Source organism: Phyllostomus hastatus, unplaced genomic scaffold (genome assembly GCF_019186645.2).
Source record: "Phyllostomus hastatus isolate PE091 unplaced genomic scaffold, TTU_PhHast_1.1 phas_scaffold_585, whole genome shotgun sequence".
NCBI classification, from domain to species: Eukaryota; Metazoa; Chordata; class Mammalia; order Chiroptera; family Phyllostomidae; genus Phyllostomus; species Phyllostomus hastatus.
This window is the reverse complement of record NW_025334037.1, coordinates 2,060,045-2,081,104: the sequence shown is the minus strand read 5'-3', so window position 1 is coordinate 2,081,104 and position 21,060 is coordinate 2,060,045. Positions and strand designations below refer to the sequence as shown.

Sequence of the window (21,060 nt, the reverse complement as noted above, 5' to 3'; positions counted from 1 at the left end):
GCAAGGGCTGAGTAAGGGTGCCTATATCAGGCCATATAGTGAGTCTTAATTTCTTTATTTTTACACTAAAACATAAATACAAATGAAAGTTTTAATTTCCCTTTCACATCCAAATGGATCATCCTACACATCCACTTAGAAGACCACTGATTTAATCCATCATCCTATTGCCTCTGTTCAATATGAACATCACCTAACTAGTTTCTGTCAACACAGCCACCTCCCCCACCCCACCTTCACTCCCCAGCAGCACAACCAGTCTCTTCCCCATGCTTCTGCCTGGGGCAGACATCTTGTATCCCCTCCCCGACCCCACCTCTCCTCCTTTTGGCCCAATGCTCAAATCATTCCTATTGGAACACCAGGACCAGAGCTGTGAATCCCCTCCAACAGAACTCCAACTCCTAATATCACTGGGAGATTGGGGTTATTCAAGCATTTTTGGAAACCCAGAAGGGTTTGAGATCTGTGCTCCACACTCTCTGTACTAATGCTGTCCTCTGTTGTTCCATAATGTACACACACCTCCAAGATGAGCATGGCAGCCTCTAAATGCCCAATGTCTCTGTTTCCTTTTATAATCTTCCCAGCTACAAAATTCAAAATTCCCTCCCCCTACCCAAGGAGATGTTAAGACAGGGGCTCTGCTTCTGAGAGTGCTTTAGCAGAAATTCATTGAATACATGCAGTTTTCAAACCAAAGTATGCCAGGGCCTCTACTAATTGAGTGCACTGAAATCATGGCATATGGTCTGACAACAGGGCAGAAATGCGTACATCAGGAGTGCATGGTGGCTGGAGAAAGAGTGCCCAGGGCAGCGTTCCTAACTCCAGCATGGAAGGGCATTGTGGCCTCTGAGGAGGCTGTGGCACATTGGGAGTACAGCCTTCCCCCACCTGCCTCTCCGCTCCAGTTTGGAATTCAATTCCCTCCCCACAAATTTAACTCCTGTGTAGTCAGTCCATCCTAAGCAAACTAGAGCCTGACAGTCCACTTACAGTTAACTGCTGGTTCTGTTTTTGTGAAATGGATTTCTAGAAAGAGAGTGGAACCTGAGCACTTTGAAAATTAGTGTGAATGAGAGCCAGGCTCTGGACCCAGAGCACATGCACCAGGATTGGAAGTGGAGCTGTTGTGACAGGAAGCCAAGGGGGATGTCCTGGGCACCATGCCCAGTCCAGAAGAGGGAAAGGAAGAACATTCAGAACTGATGATGAATCTTTGGGGTGACTGGGAGATTCAGGCTTAGAGTCCCTCAGTCACTCCCCTGTGGATGGGAGTGAAAGAGGGTCAATGAGTGGGTATTTGGGGCTTAGGGCCCACCCAACGTGACTACAGAATACTCACCAGGTAGTCAAGGGGCTAACATTTCCCAGGACGTGCCAGTCTACTGATCCACACATGGTCTCTGTAATTAAATTCAAGTCTGGGAATTAGCCTGTTGTCTCTGCCTTCCCTCCAGGACTCTGTGTAAGATCATGCTAGCAGTTGTCCAGTTCAGCACTAGCTGGTTTTCATGTTCATGTCTTCTATTCTCTAAAACTCCACCATCAGTCTAATCATTATACATTTGATGAGACTTTGTAGTTGGACTTCTACAGATGGGAATCACAGCCACAAACAACTTTGCACCTTTAACTCATTGTGACCTTCCCAAATCATCTGCCCCCGCCTCCCTTTCCCTCATACCATATAATTTGAAATTCTAGCATGATTGTAGCCTTCTAGAATTATTGGGAGGGGAGGGAGGGAGGTGGGCAGAAGAGAGACTCAGATGAGGCTGTGATCTCTCCCAGGATGCAGTCTGCCCCCCTGCCTCCTACACACACACATACACACAGAGACCATGCACATTCCTAAAACCTTCCCTGGATGCAGCTTCTACCATTCCCAATCCCAGGCTACCTTCTTCCCGATTTCTGATTTAGAACTGCCCACCCAATCATTCAATGTGCAATAGGGTCAAAGACTAAACCAGGAGCAAAAGTATGTAACTCTCCTGTCCCACAGCGTCTGTTTCCCAATTGAGTATCAGACTCCAGAAGGCTGGCCACCATCAGTCCTCGACAGCAACCATTGATGCCAACCCAACCTCAGCTCTGTGGATTCTACCATGGAGATCTGGAGAAATCAGAGTTACTTAAATTGGATCATAGGGATTTTTCCAGCTCTTAAGTCTCTGTTATTTAAGAATAAGCCTCACTGTGATTTCACTGAGGATAATAACACCTCTGGGTGATAGAGGAGGACTCTGAATAAGAATGTGGTTTGGGAAATCAAAACTCAAAAAATTGTGATGGTTGCACAACATAATGAATGCCACTGAAGTGTACATGTAACATCGTACACATGAAAAAGGCAACTTTATGTTCTATTGTTTTACTATAGTTACAAAATTGTTGAAAGAACAGAGTCAAAAAAATGAATTTTTTAAACATCTGTCATTTCATAGCTTCACTGTTTCTTTGCATCATAAGTGTGAACAGGCCCAGGACAAATGCTTCTTTATCAACTAACCAACTACACCCAAACCTTCAGGAAAAGTGGTTTAAGAGGGGCTCAGAGGGAACAAAGAAGGAAGGAAGGAAGGAAGGGAGGGAGGGACATGTTTGTTTTGGACAGACCCAAGAAATAAAGAGCAGCTACAGGAAGAAAGGGGATCAACACATAACAAGGAACTAGAACCCAAAGATCATTCTAATATACAAGATCTACCCAGGAATCTGCAGAAATCTTGGAGAAACCACTGGGCAAACCCAGACACCTCAGGGTGGGCAAAAATCACCATAGCTCATGATTTGTCTGAAGGATGAGTCTTTGGGAAAAAAGAAAGAAATCAGTTGGAAGTCACTAGTATCTATCACCTGTTAGTGGTTCCCAAAAGGCAAGCTCCAGTCACTGGCCCATCCTTATGTTTCCTGTCTACCTCACATTCCAGGTAATCCCCACTTGAACCAGACGCATTTCGAGTGACCCACAGCAAAGTTCATATCCTTCTAAATAAGCATGAGGAAAGCTTGTGGTTAACCAATAATTTAGTATTCCCAAATGTATTAGTTGGACTTAGGTTCAACTGAGGATAATAGAGAACCAAAATAGCAGTGAAATAAATGTTTCTCTCCTTCCTGCCTGCCTGCCTTCTTTCCTTGCTTTCACTAAATAGTCCAGAGTTGGGAATTATGGACACTTCACAAATCCTCACACTCCTTCCAGCCCCCACACTACCATCCTTTGAGTTTGGCCCTCGTCCTTGTGGGGATTAGCAGTGCCCCTTCCTTTGCTAAGAAGAGCATACAGCTAGAGCTTTAGCCATTACATCCATGTTTTATGGTGCAAGGAAGAGTAAAGACTATATGATAGTTCTATTTTTAAATTTTTTTGTGGAACCTCCATGGAACTTTTCCTAGCAGCTGCACCATTTTGCATTCTTACGAACAGTGTGCAAGGGTTCTAATTTTTCCATATCCCTGCCAATACTTGCTGTCTTTTGTTTTCTTGATGATAGCCATCCTAATGGGTGTGAGGTGATAGTTCATTGTGGTTTTGATTTTCATTTCCCTGATGATTAGTGATGTTAAGCATCTTTTCATATACCTGTTGGGCTTTTGTATATCTTCTTTGGATAAATGTCTATTCAAGTTTTTAGCCCATTTTTAAATTGGGTTATTAGTTGTTGTTGTTGTTGTTGTTTAAAGATCTTATTTATTTATTTTTAGAGAGGGAAGGGAGCGGGGGAGAGAGGTCAATGTGCGGTTGCTGGGGGTGATGGCCTGCAACCCAGGCATGTACCCTGGCTGGGAATCGAACCTGCAACACTTTGGTTCGCAGCCCGCGCTCAATCCACTGAGCTATGCCAGCCAGGGCTTGTTGTTTTTTTTTAACTGTTGAGTTGTATTACCTATATGATGCATCAATCTCACTTCTGGATATTTATCCAAAAAGTTGAAATATCCATAGTAGCACCCCTATGTCGCTGCAGGGCCATTCACAATAGCCAAGATGTGGGTGCAACCTAGATGTCCATCAATGGATGAATGGATAAAGAAATTATGGAATATTATTCAGCCTTAAAAAAGGAATGGATGAATCTTAAAGACATAATGCTAAGTGAAATAACCCAATCACAGAGACAAATGCCATATGATTCCACTTACATATTATATAAAACATTGGAACCCATAGAAGCAAAGAATAAAAGGATGGTTGCTAGGGGCTGGGGGCAGAGAGGGAAAATGGGAAGGTGCTAATTAATATACATAAAGTTTCAGTTATGCAAAAATGAGTAAATTCTAGAGATCTACTGTTCAATATTGTCTATAGATAACAATACTGTATTGTACTCTTAAAAACCTGTAACGAGGGTAGATCTCATGTTAACTGTTCTTACCACACATACACACAAAGAATGACAAAAGAAGGAAGGAATGAAGAAAAATGGCAGAGGGCATAGGCCAAATGTTTTTTAATGAAGCCACCTTGTCAGACCTCCACTTAACTTCCCTTGGCCACATTGACCAATGACATTGCTATTTCTTTTCTCACATACAACTTCACCAAGGAATACCCTTCCTTTCCAAATACAACTGCCAATTTTCACATAGGCCCAAGGTTACCAGAATTACAGATTATGTTTTACCTTCCCATATTATACTTGGGAAGCCAGTCCTAACATGTTAACAGCCCTCCAGGCGGTCACCCATAAGATATCTATTGAGCATCTGGCAGGTGTCAGGCACTGGGTCGCAGAACAACAATGGTGGTCAGAACATAGTCCTTGCCTTCATAGAGGTTATCAGCTAAGGAGCATCGTTCAAACGACCAAATGAAAACATGACTTCTAACAGTGATAATGCTGTGAAGAGGAAGTACGAGAGTTGTATCAGAGCATAACAAGAAAATCTTACCTCCTTCCAGGTATGAGCAGGGAGAAGGTTCTAGAGTTGACACTGGCAGATATTGGGAATAGCATGTGCAAAGGCCCTGAGAGAATTTAGGGGAACAATACCAGAGTTACCCACCCCCCACCACACACACACTTTATTTCTGTCATGTATTCATGCTTGCACATTCTGTTAAATTTACACAATAAAAGCTCAGTTTCCAATGTGTATAAATTCCTCGTGTTAGCTAAGGGAAGAACCACATGCCCTGGGTAAATAAAACCAGATTAAGTGCTCCAGGGCAGTATTGTTTTTTAATTATTTTTTCCAAATCCTGTCACTTTTCCAGCATTTATTAAATTTATAACAAACCTGTTTTACAATTCCTCATGCCCACCCTCCCCAACCCCTCGTGTTTTCTGGATATTTTCAGTTCTGTTGCCATCAAACATTCCTTCCCTGTGAGTACACTCTGAAAGTCAGTGGAGAAGAATGTCCTCCCCACCATGCTGTCTTGTAAGTACCTTCATTCCTTCTGCCAAAATCATAGAGGATCACACTGTTGCCAGAACCTGTGTGGTTACTCTAGTACCAGGGACCAGCCCTCCCACCCTGCTCCTCCTTCAGTGGAGGAGCTCTAAGTTGAATTGTTCATTTTCCTCTGCAGTCTGGCCTTCTCTTCAGTTCTTCTACGGAGAATGAGTGGAGGAAGATCTGAGTGGTGCCAATGGTCCTGGGCTATGGAGCCTTCCTGCCTCCTACTGCCACTCCCGCCTCCACCCCTACTTCAAATCAGATCTGTCTAATCACTATCTATTTCAATGTGTCAGGCCTAAGTGCATTGCCAAATTTCATTCCTACCTGGGATCTCTGAAGTATGTTAACGAGGTTAAAATCTCTATCTCTACCTTTTGTGGTTTCCTCATACACCTTCCCTGCAGGAGTCTACCATTTAAACCTCTGTCTCCATCCTTCATCTCCAGAACCAATTGCTGAGCACCAGAGTCTCAGGGGGCCTCCCCAGAGCCATCAACAGAACAGCCTCGAGATCAGTGGAGTACCAGCAGCAAGCAGATGGTACATGCATATTAGGGTAATTGATTTAATATATAATTTAATAGAGGGGCTATTAGGAACAGTAGATAGTAATAGATAATTTAATAGAGGGACATACTAGGATAATTTGTTTAATAGATAATTTAGTAGAAGAACTACAAAGATGTGGGAAGGGTGTAGGAAACCATGGGGATTTGTGCAATACTCGGGGCTAATAAATCAGGGTGTTACCTGCCTGGCCCTGGAGGGGCAAGGTGAAAGTGCACAGATTACATGGCAGCCTTCCAGTAGAGCCAGATGCCAAGTCCCCTCACATGTCTAATACTACCTGGCCAACACTTCTGGTCCTGGTAGGCCCTCTTCCTCATGGCCCTGCCTTCTCTCTCCAGACCCCTCACAAGATATCACAAAGCCCTTCTGCAGGAGTTACTCTTCGGCTTAGGGTTTTCCAGCCTCTAACCTGGCCTGCAGACCTTCCCATGCCTGCAGGCACCTGGCTGAGCCCACCTGCTCCTCCAGCTTCTTCCTCCTTCTCAGTTGAGGGTCCGGGAATAGCACTAAGAGTCATCACCTTGGCCCTCTCACCTTCTCTTCCTTTTGTTTGCCAGTGATTGGTGCTCAGTCAGGCTGAGCACTGAAGTCATGACCAGGTCTATGGCAGCCTGATGTGGAGGTCTGTGGCCTTCCTTTTCAGACAAGCATAGTGTGTGAGGTGCAGCATGTGGGTCAGGCAGCCGTGTCCACTCTGTTTTCCAGGGTTATCCTCCACTCTCATCCCTATCCTCCAGGGGTCACTATTACAGAGAACACAAAACAAGCTGGCCTAATTCGCCCACAGAAATGTCAGAAAAACAGCCCTGTTTTTATTTACTTTCTATTTTAGCTCTTCCCTCGGAGGCTGGGCCAGGGCGGTGTAAACAACATGCACAGGCTAGAGCCTTTTGGAAGAGGTTTCTAGATCCTTCTGAGAACAGATTGCTGCCTGCCCTTCATACCCACAACTGCTCCAGACATGCCCAGATGCATCTGAATCTGGCAGTTCTGATTCTCGGGACACCAGGCTGTCACAGCAGGGTCATGGCTCTGTTACAGCAGTTAAGGGACAGCTCTATCCAAGCAGTCACTGCACAGACTTTCTGAGTATTCCTCCTTCTGTCCAGGTGTCAGCAGCTAAAATCATGCAGCCCAGTTTATCAAATGGTCTCTGTCCAGAGGGTGGGGTTTCAGGGAGGGGAGTTGTATGCCCTTCTTATACCCTTTAGGATTGATAATTGTGTTTTTAACAAGAAAAAAATTTAAATGTAATAGCATGTTTACCAAGATCACATAGTAAATGCTCATGATAGAACATTATGTTATAAAAGTAGGACACAGAGCAGGATTTCAACTACATGAAAAATAATACAAATGAAGTAAATAAACTAAAACTGGGCGTTAAAAAGTGGTAGAAAAAAATTTTAATACCTTTTAGGTTCTGGGGGAAAAAACCTTTTAGCTTGGATGGTATGCCCTAATTCTCCAACAGGCTGCCCACTGCCCTTTTCCACCCCAGACCCCTGGGAGTGCTCTGGTCAGTAGAAGAGACACCATCACTTGGAATGTGATTTTATCCAAGCTAAGGGAATGCTCTATGTCAAAGCCAGAGCATGTTGGGTGCTCTGGAATAGGAGGGATGGACAGAAGAGAGAATATGAACTGTGAGGGAAGAGTCTTAATAGAGAAGGGAACCCAAAGACTTGGCAATAGGACAGGACCAAATAAAAAAGACAATGAAAAATTCCCTGTGAGACTTAAGGGAATGCATATCAAATTTAAAGTTGTGTCCTATTGCGTGTTGTGCTGTAATACCCCTCCATAACTCGCTCCCCCCCCCCACCAAATCTTCAGTAAAAATCTTTTATTACACAAATCTCACAACATTGATATTTAGGAGAATCAATATCATGGCAAACTGCAATGTGAAACAATATAGGAGCTGAGGTAAGACCAGTCCTCTTGCATTAGCGAAGATAGGCAAGGTGATAGCAAACATATGCAAAATAAACAAATAAAACTCAGTAGTTTAACACAGCAGAGTTATGTTTCTTATGTTGCTCATATGACAAGCCAGTGCAGGTCAGGCAGCTCTCCTGCAAGGCTTCTGCCGCTCAGAGACTCACTCGGTCTCATCCTGCATTTCCACTACTGATGCATCTTTCACTACTTGATATGCATCTTGATCCATTACTTGATATGTGACCACTAAAGCAGTGCCTAGAAGACAACTTACACATTAAATCTGTATCTTAAAAATCAGAAAGGTCAAAAACCAATGATCTAAGTTGCCAACTCAAAAGCTAGAAAAAAACAGCAGATCCAAAAAATGGAAGGGAAGAATAAAGATAAAAGCAGAAATGAATAAAATAAAAAAAAACATACGATAGAGAAAATCAACAAAGTGAAAAGCTTATTCTTTGACTAGATTATTATCATTAATAAAACCCTAGCAAAACAAATCTTGGAAAAGAGAAAGAGAAAACACGAATACCAAAATCAGTTAAAAAATGGAATAGCACTGCAGACCTACAGACATTAAAAGAAGAATGAGGATATGACAAACTTAAAACAAATATGCTGACATTTTATATGCTGACATGTAGGCCATTAAATTAGAAATCTTAGATTAAATATGTAAGTTTTAAAAAATACAATTTATAAAAATTTCCACAAAAATAATTGGAAACTACCAAGTCTTACATGTACCAAAAAAAATTGAGTTTGAAATTAAAACTCTTCTCATAAAGAAAATTGCAACCTCAAATATGTTCACAGAAATGTAAGGAACAAGTAATACTGATCTGAATGTTCTTCTAAACATTCAGAAGAACAGGGAGAACAGGGAAAACATCCAAACTCGTTTTATAAGGCTTGCAAAACCTTGATACAGAAAGCTCAGAAAGACATTTTGAGATGGGGAAAATTACCAGCCAACGACTTAGGCTGGGGACTTTGGAGGAGCGCACGGTGAGCCTACTGGTGAACAGTGACAGTGCCCACCGCAGCGTACTCTTCAGGCCATCAGACATCCTTTGTTCCCTTCTTCCCACCAGTAGAACACCTGGAACTGCTCCTCACTGAAGGCAAACCAAAGTCTGATCTGTCATTGTGTTTCATGCCATTACATATCCCTCAGGAACAGATGTGACTTCTCTCAGGCGGAAGACGTGAGAACTAAAAAGGCAAGTAGTCTGCCTAATACTCAGGCCAATGTACAAATATTCAGTGATGGAACAGGAATAGGATAACGTTAACAAACTCTCCACTCAGCAGGGGGAAGACTGAGAAGCCCAGAGTAGTCACTGGTCTGCAGATACCCTGGTATTGATTGCAGTGCTGAAATACCAATGGGCAGATACTACAAAGGATGCCTATCCTGGGGCAGGAGCTCTCTCATCCATTGTTCCTTGTGATCCTGGGCCACACCCTCTGACACGCTTCCCCCTGGACCCGAATTCTCCTTGACCACATCTAAAGAGGGAGTTGAGGAGAATGCTCTCCTTAGGGGTTGAGCAACTTCCTGCCAGAGGTTGTTTTAAAACTTAACAGACTCGTGCCTTTTACCCAGGCTTGTGGTTTTTTGATAACACAATTTCCTCAAACATTTGGGAAGCCCCTGATCTATTTGCATCTAGACCGTTTCATTTGCCAGTATCCACACTCAATAAAACTTTTGTAAGACAGAGTTTTCAAATTTGCTTTCTTCTTTTGCCTTCTTAGCCATGTGATAGTGATTTCTGGCTAGAAGAGAGGAATAAAACACCTTTATCAGTTTTTAATCCACTGAGACATTTTATTGGGACTTTGTCACTCCAAGTCTTTAAAATCCCCCTTTCTGACTATTTGGGAACTAGAAGCAGTCAACTTTTCTAACTCTTCAGGACTCAATATTCTGGTCTTTGTCTACCCCATTTCATTTCTACTGGCAAAACATCAACTTTATTTTTGTTTGTTCTGAAAAGCTAGAATAATTTCTTAAATGGCTCCTCTGTGTATATGTCTTACGTAAATCCAAAGATGGGATGCGATTTCTGCTGAGTCTGTGCAAAGCACGCACTTTTACATACCTGAACTCCTCAAATGAAGGAAATGTAAGTTGCTGGAATTCAGTGACCCTTGCCTTCCAGAGTAAACCTGACATTTGACCATTACATTGGGCAATTTTGCACCAGTAGCAGAAGCTGTAAATGACCCCTCTGCTTACCTCTTTGGTCATAGCAGGGTCCCTTTCTGGGTATGAAATGTTACTCAGTAAAATAAACATGGAGAAGACCAGAAGCAGGGGAATCAGTGGCCCAGGGATGCCCCTCGAGCAGTGACATAAATTCTCTAGCTACCTCACCTCCTGGAAAAAAATGTTGAGGTATTTAATAAATAGTCTGATAGAAGGGCTCCAGTACAATTGAACCCCAAATGCCCAAAACAGTGACTCACTTAATTCACCCCTTATTAAATCTTTCCCTTTCCCTTTATTACCCAGATAAACTAGTTGCACCCAAATCCTTGTCTCAAGACCTACTTTTAGTGAACTTGTCCAAATGGAGGGAAAACAGCCAAAGCTTTGCTGTTAGGGAAAGAAATAAAATTTATTGTGCCTCTAATATTTTTTTATTTTTAAATTGAGATGTAATTTGCATACCATAATATTCACCCTCTTAAGATGTATACTTCGGTGATCTTTAGTATACTCACAAAGTTGTGCAACATGTTGTCAGAAAAAAACATCCAAACCTATAAGAATTTTTTAGTTTATTTGAGCCAAACTGGTGACAATTATTGAGAAGCAAACTCTCGATGGATTAAGAAAATTCTCCAGAAAATGGCAGCTTTGCAGTTTATTTTAAGCATTAGAATAAAAAGAGGAGATGTGAGGAGGGTTACATGAAATCCATTGATGGTAGATTGAGATGGGAGAAAGCAAAGCGAGGAAATCTCTAAGACTGGATAAAAAGTAAAACAGAAAGCTATATACTTTTAAGTGGTATATACAGGATAGTTAATGATCAACATTTATAGGACATAGAGAGGGCATGCAGTGAACAAGATAACCATGTGCCCTTGTGCTCTGGGTGCATGCATGGGTTGTGCCCTGAAGGGTTTGGAAAAATGAGATTACACTGACATCTAAAGGTATGTTATCTTATTTCTTAACATTTTATTTATTCCTTCATTTTTAGAGAGAGGAGAGGTGAGGCAGAAGGAAAGGGAGAGAAACATTGGTGCATAAGAGAAACGTCAATCAGTTGCCTCTCATGCACCGCCACCAGGGACCTGACCCACAACCCAATCATGTGCCTTGACCAGGAATCGAACCAGCAACCTTTCAGTTTGTGGGACAATGCCCTACCCACTGAACCACACCAGTCAGGGCTAAAGGCACATTATTTTAGATGCAAAAGGACAAGAGACAGGCTCACTTAAGGTAAAGATGGACCTTTGTCAAGGCAGCTACAGGCCTAGAATGTGACTACTGGTCATGACCCACTTTTAGTTAGGAATTCCTATGTTCAGACCATCCTATGTGGAGTGTGAGTTTGTAAGGTTTAGTATGCAGCCCCTTTTTCATCCACAAACAGAAGGAGGCATCACAGTTAAGTGGGTTCTGGAGCCAGACTGGCTGGGCTCAATTCTTCCATCTACTACTTACTAATTGTGTCACCCAAGGTACCATACTTAACCCCTATTAGCTTCCCCACCTGTAAAGTGGGGATTAAGTAGTACCAATTTGCTGGGTTTATTGTCAAGATGAAATGAGACAATTCATGTAGAAAGAGAGCAGTGCCTAACATCCAGTAAGTGTGTAATAGATGTTATCTAATATTAATTAAAGAGCTGGAAAATAATGGGACAGGAAATAAAACCATACAGTGATGATTATTGCTGTTAGTGATATCACTTATGCATGCCTGATTGGAAATGTGCTTGTCTGGGAGCTCTAAGCAGTGGCAGGGAAGTGTGTAGTCAGATGAGGTGCTAATGGGCCTATTTGTGTGAGATGAACGGGCAGCTGATAATGGTATTAGCTCTCACAAGTGTATGGTCCAAGTCTGAGAATGTGCCCCTGAAGACTTAGAGAAGAGAGACTTAATTGGAGTGCAATGTAAACCTCAATCATAATCCTGCCCACAGGAGAGTGGAGCTGCCTGCATCGTGGCAGGAAGCTTGGACTACACTTTGACTGCCTCTGATATTCCAAACCACATGGCTCTGCAAGGCCCAAAAAGGGGGACTGGAGAGAAACCAGAAAGTGTGAGTATATCAGCATAAGTCTGAGCAGGCTGGACTATGGGCTCTTGTTGCTGCTGTAGCTAAGAGGTAATGTTGCAAGAGGATCAGAGAGATTAAGTTCTCCCCTGAGCTATGTCAATCCAGTGTTTGAATTCAAGTCTTCATCTTAGAGTAACAGCACAGTTGTTAAAAGCACAGGTTCTGGAGTTAGACTGAGTTCAAACCCCAGCCCTTCCCCTGAATTAACTCTGTGAATCTAAACTAGTCACTAACTCTTCCAAACCTGAGTCTTCATTCATAAACTGAATTTGCATTATTATGTTGGCTGTCTTCTATTTACCCCTTCATAGCTATTCTCTACCCTTCTCTATAAACCTGTTGCTCTCTGGCTTGTATCCAAGAAATGGGCAGATAGGAGGAGAGTAAAATTGTGGTGTTTATTTCCCTCGATTCCACACTACTGGGTTGCTTAGGATGGTTTGTGACCCTCTACCAAAGACCACAGCTACTTTTCAGGCAGCCTTTTCCTTGCAGCTTTCTCCACAGATTCCAGAAACCACCACTTCTTTCCTCTTCAGGCCTCAATGGTAACAGCTCCCCATTGTCATTAGCACCAAGACATTGTGACATACCTTATTTCTTCCTCTAAACTCTCCCCATTTAATCCCCTTATTTAATGCTATTCAATTACCCACTTTTGAATGTGTGCCAGGACCCTGATACAACTTCTTGCTTGTAATAGTTATCCCTTAGGTGGCCAAACAGCTGTCAGTGGTTCCATTCTTTCTGAGAACAGCTCTTATACAAAAGTAAGGATCCTCAGTTGCCATATCTATGCTATTGGGCATGATCCTTCAACCTGATTGGCCCAGGGATGGATATCTTACCCAAGGTGAGCCAATCAGATTCTCCTGAATGAAATGTGATATTTGGAAACAGAATGATAACTGGGCCTAGGAACCACTGTGACTGTACCTGATTTATTCCCAAATTCACCCTCTACACTTATAAAATTAGACATGAATGACTTCTTGACTTCTGGTCAAGATGGCAGCATAGGTAAACATGGTACTCACCTCCTCCCACAACCACATAAAAATTATAACTAACCCACAGGACAGCCATCATGCAGAACTGCCTGAAATCTGGCTGAATGAAAGTCCTACAACTAGGGAACTAAAGAAGAAGCTGCACTGAGACTTATAGGAGGGACAGAGATGCAGAATGGGCTGGTCCCACAGCCACATGTGGTGGATAAAAATTAGGAGGGATATCTCAGTGGCAGAGGTCTCCCGTGAGGAGCAAGGGGTCCCGGTCTCATACCAGGCACCCATGACTAGGGTTCCAGTGCCAGGAAGAGAAATCTCCATGATTTCTGGCTGTAAAAACCAACAGAGATTGTGGCTGAGAGAGATAGAGGGCTTCTAGAGTCCCAGGCAGTTCCTCTTAAGTGGCCCATGTATGGACTTACTCAGACTCACTGTCTCTGAGCTCTAGTGCTGGGGCAGCAGCCAGAAAGGAACTGAGAACACAAGGAGAGAAACTGAATTGTCTGACATCTGGAAGAGAGCTGTAAGGGCAGCTTTCTCCCAAACAGAAGTGTTGGCAGAGACCATTGTTTTTTTTATAAGACTTTTCTCCACAAAGCTGGCAGGTAGGCACCATATCTTAGTCTTCTCAACCTGGCTAATATTGTTGTCCCACCCTGGTGATTCCCTGAGGCCCTGCCATGCCCAGCTTCCAGGCCCATCTAAGCTGTTTCCAGTGGCTTTACCATATGAACAGCCTGTCTTGACTCATGCTTCAGACTTCCCTAAAATTTCTCAAATAAGCAGCATCTGGACTCAACACACCCCCATACATCTTACCATGTGGCCCCAGGCCTGGTGCTATCAGTAGCCAAACTTGACTTGCAGCTTGGCCTCACCTGGGCACATCCAAGCCCAACACAAGTAGCAGCCATCTGCAGATCACACTATAGCTCATGCTGGGTAATCCCCAGCAGAACATAGGCAGCAACTGACCTTGGCTTATACCTCCTAGACAGTACTAGAGCCAGCACACCCAGTGGACAGCTTCAGACCACATTGAAGCACCATCACCCCAACCACCTCCATAAGCAACACAGTCAAGGGGTGGACTCAGCAGACACTAGAGCCCAGATGAAGTAAGTCCTGCTCTGTGGGGTGGGTCTTACACAGCTGATCCTCCAGGGTGGTCAGTGCTCACAGCCAGTCCTTGCAGCTGATCAGCCTGTGGGTAAATCCCTCCAACTGACATGCTAACAGCAATCAAGTTTCAATACAAGAGGAGGGTGTGCACAGCCCACACACCTGGAGGGCTGAGCTCAGGTGAATGGGGAGTTTGTGCTACTGGACCCTACAGACCCTTACTACATTAGGCCACTCTACCAAGACTGGGAGATGTAGAAACTCTACCTAATACATACAAACAAACACAGGGAGGCTGCCAAAACAAGGAGATAAAGAATCATGGCCCAAATGAAAAAAAAAAACAAAAAAATTCCAGAAAAGGAACTAAATAAAATGGCAACAAGAAATGTACTAGATCACAGGTGGCAAACACAAGGCCCATGGTCTGAATCCGGCCCTCCACCTTGTTTCTACACAGTGGCAGTGCTGAGCTCCTTGCCCCTAGTTAAGGAGTAATTACATTTATACAGTCCTAAGATTACATTTGACCCTTTGAAGGCAACCGCGAGGCTGATGCAACCCCTGGTGAAAATGAGTTTTCACTCATTTTCATGAGTTTGAGTTTGACACCCCTGCACTAGGTGCGGAGTTCAAAACACTGGTTATAAAGATACTCAAGGAACTTAGTGAGAACCTCTTTAGCATAAAAAAGACCAGTCAGAAATGAATAATACACTAACTGAAGTGAAGAATAATTTATAGGGAATCAACAGTAGACAAAGTGAGAATCAAATCAGCAATTTGGAATATAAAGAAACAAAAACACCAAATCAGAACACCAAAAAGAAAAAAGAAACCCCCCCAAAAAGTCAGACAGTGTAAAGAGCTTCTGGGACCACTTCAAGTATACTAACATTCAGATCATGGGGGTGCTGAAAAAAAAGAAGAGAGAGAACAAGAAATTAAAAATCTATTTGAAAAAATAATGACAGAAAACTTCCCTAACTTGGAGAAGGAAAAAGACATACAATCCAGGAGGCACAGAGAGTCCCAAACAAGATGAACCCAAAGAGGCCCACAGCAAGACATATCATAATTAAAATGCCAAAGGTCAAAGCAATAGATAGAATCTTAAAAGCAGCAAGAGAAGAGCAGTTATCCAAAAGGGAGCTCCCATAAGACTGTCAGCTGATTTTTCAACAGAAACTTTATAGGCCAGGAAGGATTGGCAAGAAATATTCAAAGTGATGAAAAGCAAGGACCTACAACCAAGATTACTCTACCCAGTAAAGCTATCATTCAGGATTGAAGAATAGATGAAGAGTCTGTCAGACAAGAAAAAGGGAAAGAAGTTCAATACCACCAAACCAGTATTACATGAAAAGTTAAAGGGTCTTCATTAAAAAGAAGAAGAAAATAAAAAATATGAGCAATAAAATGGCAATATATACATACCTATCAACAGTTGAATCTAAAAAACAAAACAAATGAACAAGCAGAACAGAAACCAACCCATAGATACAGAGAACATTTTGATGGTTACCTGTTGGGAGGGGGTTGGGGGCTGAGTGAAAAAGGTGAAGGGATTAAGTACAAATTGGTTGTTACAGAATAGCCATGGGGACATAAAGTAGAGCATAGGGAATATAGTCAATAATATTCCAATAACTATGTGTGGTATCAGATGTATACATAGTTATTAGAATGTTAATAATATATTAACATTCTAATAACTATGTATGGTAACTATGGGTGAGAGATTTATCAAGATGACCATTTAGTAAGTCATGTAATGTCTAATCACTAGAGTGTACACCTGAAACTAATATAATAATGTATGTCAACTGTAATTGAAAAATTAAAAAATTGAAAATAAGAATGGATTCTTATCTTTCCAAATTTTGATTGTTCAACTCTTCATCCTGTCCCATGAGACACCCCATTGTCCTTTCAATATATTTCTTTCTTACTTACCTAGCCATAGTTGGTTACTGCTGCTTACAGTCTAAATAACCTCAGTAAACACAGCACCTCACAGAATTTTTATGAAATAATATATGTAGCATATTTAGCATGTCTGTGAGGCTATGGTTAGCTCTCAATAACTTGTAGCATTTATTATCTGTAAAAATGAATCTAATAAAGGAATGAGAAGACAAGCCACAGATTGGGAGAAAATATTTACAAAAGACACATCTCATAAAAGACTGTTATCCAAAATACATGAAGAATTCTTAAAGCTCAACAGTAAGTAAATGATCCTGATTTAAATAAAAGATTTTAACAGACACCTCACCAAAGAAGATATGCAGTTCTCAAATAAGTATATAAGAAGATATTCACTATCATACAAGTGTATGTCTTCAGGGAATTGCAAATTAAAACAGTGAAACACCACTATGCATCTGTTGGAATTGCCACAATCCAAAACAATGACAACACTAAATGTTTTTGAAGATGTAGAGCAAGGGTTACTCTCATTCATTGCTGTGAAAATGCAAAATGGTACAGCCACTTTGGAAGACAGCATGTTTCTTACAAAACATACTCTTATCATAAAGCCCAACAATCATATTCCTTAGTGTTCTCCCACATGAGTTGAAAACTTATGTCCACACAAAAACCTGCATAGGAATATTTACAGTAGCTTTATTTATAATTTCAAAAACTTGGAAACAGACAAGATGCTCTTCAGCTGGTAAGTCGATAAATAATCTGTGGTATGTCTGGATAGTAGAAAATTATTCAGTGCTAAAAAGAAATGAACTACCAAGCCATAAAATGACATGGAGGAAACAAATGCACGTCACCTTTTTTAATGCATATTACTAAGTGAAAGAAGCCTATCTGGAAAAGGCAAAACTGTAGAGAAGGATTAGTGATTGCCAGGGCTTGAGGGATGAATAGTCAGAGCAGAGAAGATTTAGGGCAATTAGTTTTTTCTGTATGACACTACAGTGGTGGATACATGTCGTACACATCATGAAAACCCATAGACAGCACCAAGAATGAACCCTAAGGTAAACTACGGGCTGTGGTGATTATGATGTGTCAGTGTAGGTTCATCGATTGTAACAGATATATCACTGTGGCGCAGGAGGTTGATAATGGGGGAGGTGGGGGAGGGCAGGAGGTACATGGGAACTTTCTGTACTTGCCACTGAGTTTTGCTGTGAACCTAAAACTGCTCTGAAAAATGAAGTTAACTAATTTTTTTAAGTGGGAAAAAAGTCTATCTAATAATTGCCTCACAGACTTTGTGAAAATTAAATGAGTCCATGTGGTGTCTACTAAACTCTGCTAGGTTACCACAGGACTCAGGTGGGAAAGTGAAGTGAAGGATCTGAGCGAATCTCAACTGATTCTAACGTCCTGCAACAGAGATAACATCGACAAATGCTCAGACTACAGTCTGGGAGCTAACGTGTAATTTGGTCTGTTTGTGTTTCCTCATTTGGAAACTGACCTGCCCTCTTCTAAGGGAGTCTTGTAAGACTGTCAATCATCCCAGTCAGGGTACATGCCTGGGTTGCAGGCCATGACCCCCAGCAACCGCACATTGATGTTTCTCTCTCTCTCTCTCTCTTTTTCTCTCCCTTCCCTCTCTAAAAAATAAATAAATAAAATCTTTTTTAAAAAAGCTAGGATTACTATATTACTATTAAGAAAACATTGTGATTTTTTTAAAGATTTTATTTATTTATTTTTAGAGAGGGAGAAAGAGAGAGAGAGAGAAACATCAATGTGCAGTTGCTGGGGGTCATGGCCTACAACCCAGGCATGTACCCTGACTGGGAACCGAACCTGCGCCACTTTGGTTCACAGCCTGCGCTCAATCCACTGAGCTACACCAGCTAGGGCAAACATTGTGATATTTTTTTTAAAAAAAAGACTGTCAATCAAGTCGTGGGGAAGGGGTGGGACAAACGATCAAGTTGGCAGACAGAGCATCCCGTTCCCTGGACACAAGGAAACACAAGATGTTTAAGTAAGGACCAATTGGAGTCCTCTGAGGAATTGTTTGAGTTACTAGGAGTCTCATCTTCTAAAGTCACTAGCTTAAGGATCCTGAAAAACCTGAAGTTTCTGGGATTCTTTCAACATGTGGAGAAAATGTGCTAGAAAAGAATCCATTACAGAGAAAAGCCATCCCAGAGATAGAAAATAGAGAAACAGATTCCTGGCAACTTGGGGGCGTTTCTTGGTTCAGTTTTTAGTTATGAGGTCCAATATATTTTCTTTTTCTCTAGGCCAATTTGAAATGTATACATATTATTTATAACAGAAATAATCCTACTTACTATACTTCTCATGTAAGCCCTTCTTCTAAGAAGTTTAGGTACTTGCAGTTATTTCCTTTGTCTTAATAAAAGTGCTGAAAAATGTATGGGTGCTGACATTTTTCTTTCCATTTTTCTGGTTAAAAAAAACTAATACAGGGTCTGGCACAAATAATACCATTTTTATTACAAAATCTTTTATTACAAAATCATAAGCATGTAATTCTGTAACATAACAATATGTCAAGTGTACTATATGATATTTTAGGTGAAATTCTGAAATTAAAACTATAAGTTTTTGCACCCATATTATTACCCTACCTACACACTCAAGCAGGTGCTACTTCTGCCAGGCCCTGTATGTTAAGAAACTTACCCAATTTGCACAGCAAGTGAATGTTGGTGCCAAATGGAGAGCACCAGACCTGTCAAGGACACTTTATGATTTTCTGAGTCCCAGACACTTTTGTTTTCATGAAGCTCCTTCTTCTATAAAATGATCTTTTAAATTGCATTTTGTAATGCACTGGTATAAAGACAAATATAATCCTAACCGGGTTCGTTGTTATTTACTAATCACTTTCAACTTCTGTTTCTGTTCTATTTCATAAGAAATTGAAACACTTTCATGGATTGCTCACTTCCAACCGACAAGCATTGGTAGGCGTTGCTGTCGTAAACTAGGCTGGTGGTTTGAAACATCAAGGAAGACGGCAGGTTCAACCTTGAACAGGCCATGGGATCCTTCAACTCGGGGCCTTTGGAGGCCTCTGGCGCACTCCTGCAAGCCAGCACGGAGGAGCAGCTCAAGGGCAAGTGGAAATGTTAAAGCCCCAACCTCACAGCAGCAGGGGAGAGCTGGGCCATCTCAAGCTCGTTCTGCTAGAGCTCAACTTCCTGCCAACTACAGCGACCAAACTGACCAAACAGCAGCTCATGCTGGCCCACGACATACTAGAGATTTGAGCCCAGTGGAGTATCCAGTGCAAGGACATGCCCTCCTTTGAGGTCTTTATGGCTGAGCTCAAATGCTACTACTTCAGTGACAAGGAGCAGCTCCCCAAGTCAGCGTACATGCACCAGCTCTTGGGCCTTAACCTCCCACACTGTTGCATGTCACATTGGAGAAGCTGCCTACCAGGGACATCCAGACCAATGTATACATCAAGCATCCTGTGTCCCTTGAGCAATACCTAATGGAGGGCAGCAAAACAAGGTGTTTCTGGCCAAAGGCAACATCTCTGTTGAGAGCTATACCTTCTTCATCGACATCCTGCTTGAACTATCAGAGATGAGATTGCTGGGTGCATGGAGTAGGCCTATAAGAAAATCCTCTTCACTGAGACTACCACGATTCTCTTCTTCAACACGAGTCAAAAGATGACAGACTATACCAAGAAGTGAGGGTGGGTCCTGGGCCTCAGTGACTACTACAGCTTTGCCAGCCAGCAGCAGAAACCAGAAGATACCGCCCCCTCCACAGAGCTGGCCAAACAGGTCACCAAGTATGCTGGGCAGCTGGAGATGATCATCTACGCCCAGCACGCTCTGAGGTGGGGCAGGGCTTGCATTATATTGAAAGCAGTTGTAGTGCAGGGTTTCCTCCAATAAGGCTGAATGGACATTCTGTTTCCTAAATTTAAAAAAAAAATTGTGGCTCCTTGGCCCTAATGAATCTAATGGACAAGTTGACCCCAAGTCTTGTTTGCAAAAGAAAGTAGAAAGAAGCACGGAAATGAGATGATATATGTGAATATGCTAAAGTATTCTGTTGACCATAAGTCACTGCAACAAATGCAAAGACAATTAATTACTAAAGTTGCTCTCAAGAAGGTAAATGTACAGTACCCATATGTGGTCATGAAAAGGTTAAATATCAAAACCCTAAGTGGCTACAGAGTGGAATGCTTAATAATAGGAGACCAGCCCAGGCTGGTGTGACTCAGTGGACTGAGTGTGAGCTGTGAACCAAAAGGTCACCAGTTCCCCTCCAGTCCGGCCACATGCCTGGGTTGTGGGCCAGGTCTCCAGCATGGGGTGTGCAAGAGGCAGCCACGCATTGATGTTTCTCTCCCTCTCTCCTTCTCTTCCCCTCTGTCTAAAAATGAATAAATAAAATCTTTAAAAAAAAAAGAAGTAGGAGACCTGAGGATGGGGAATCAATGGCTTTGGCAGTAAGGAGCCTTTTACAAGTCAGCATCCACCCTTGTCAACCAGCCCCATGCCCCTGGTATGGCCCAACAGCAGGCACAGCCAAGGGAATGTCAGTCTTGGGCAAGGCTGGAGTCTGGCAGAGATCATCAGATGTGTCTAGGTCCTGCTCTTCAACTGGACAAGGCTGGTGAAGCCACCTAGAGAGATCTGGGCTGGGGGCAGCTTTGGAAGCAAGGGTGGAAAGAGAGTTTTTACATAAGTGGCCGCGGGCA

At 42.3% G+C, this 21,060-nt stretch overlaps 1 pseudogene; it reads left to right on the top strand.

Moving 5' to 3' along the window:
* LOC123809900 overlaps nt 1-20,598 on the top strand; it is a 38,386-nt pseudogene extending 17,788 nt beyond the window's left edge.
* The last annotated feature ends 462 nt before the right edge of the window (nt 20,599-21,060 follow it).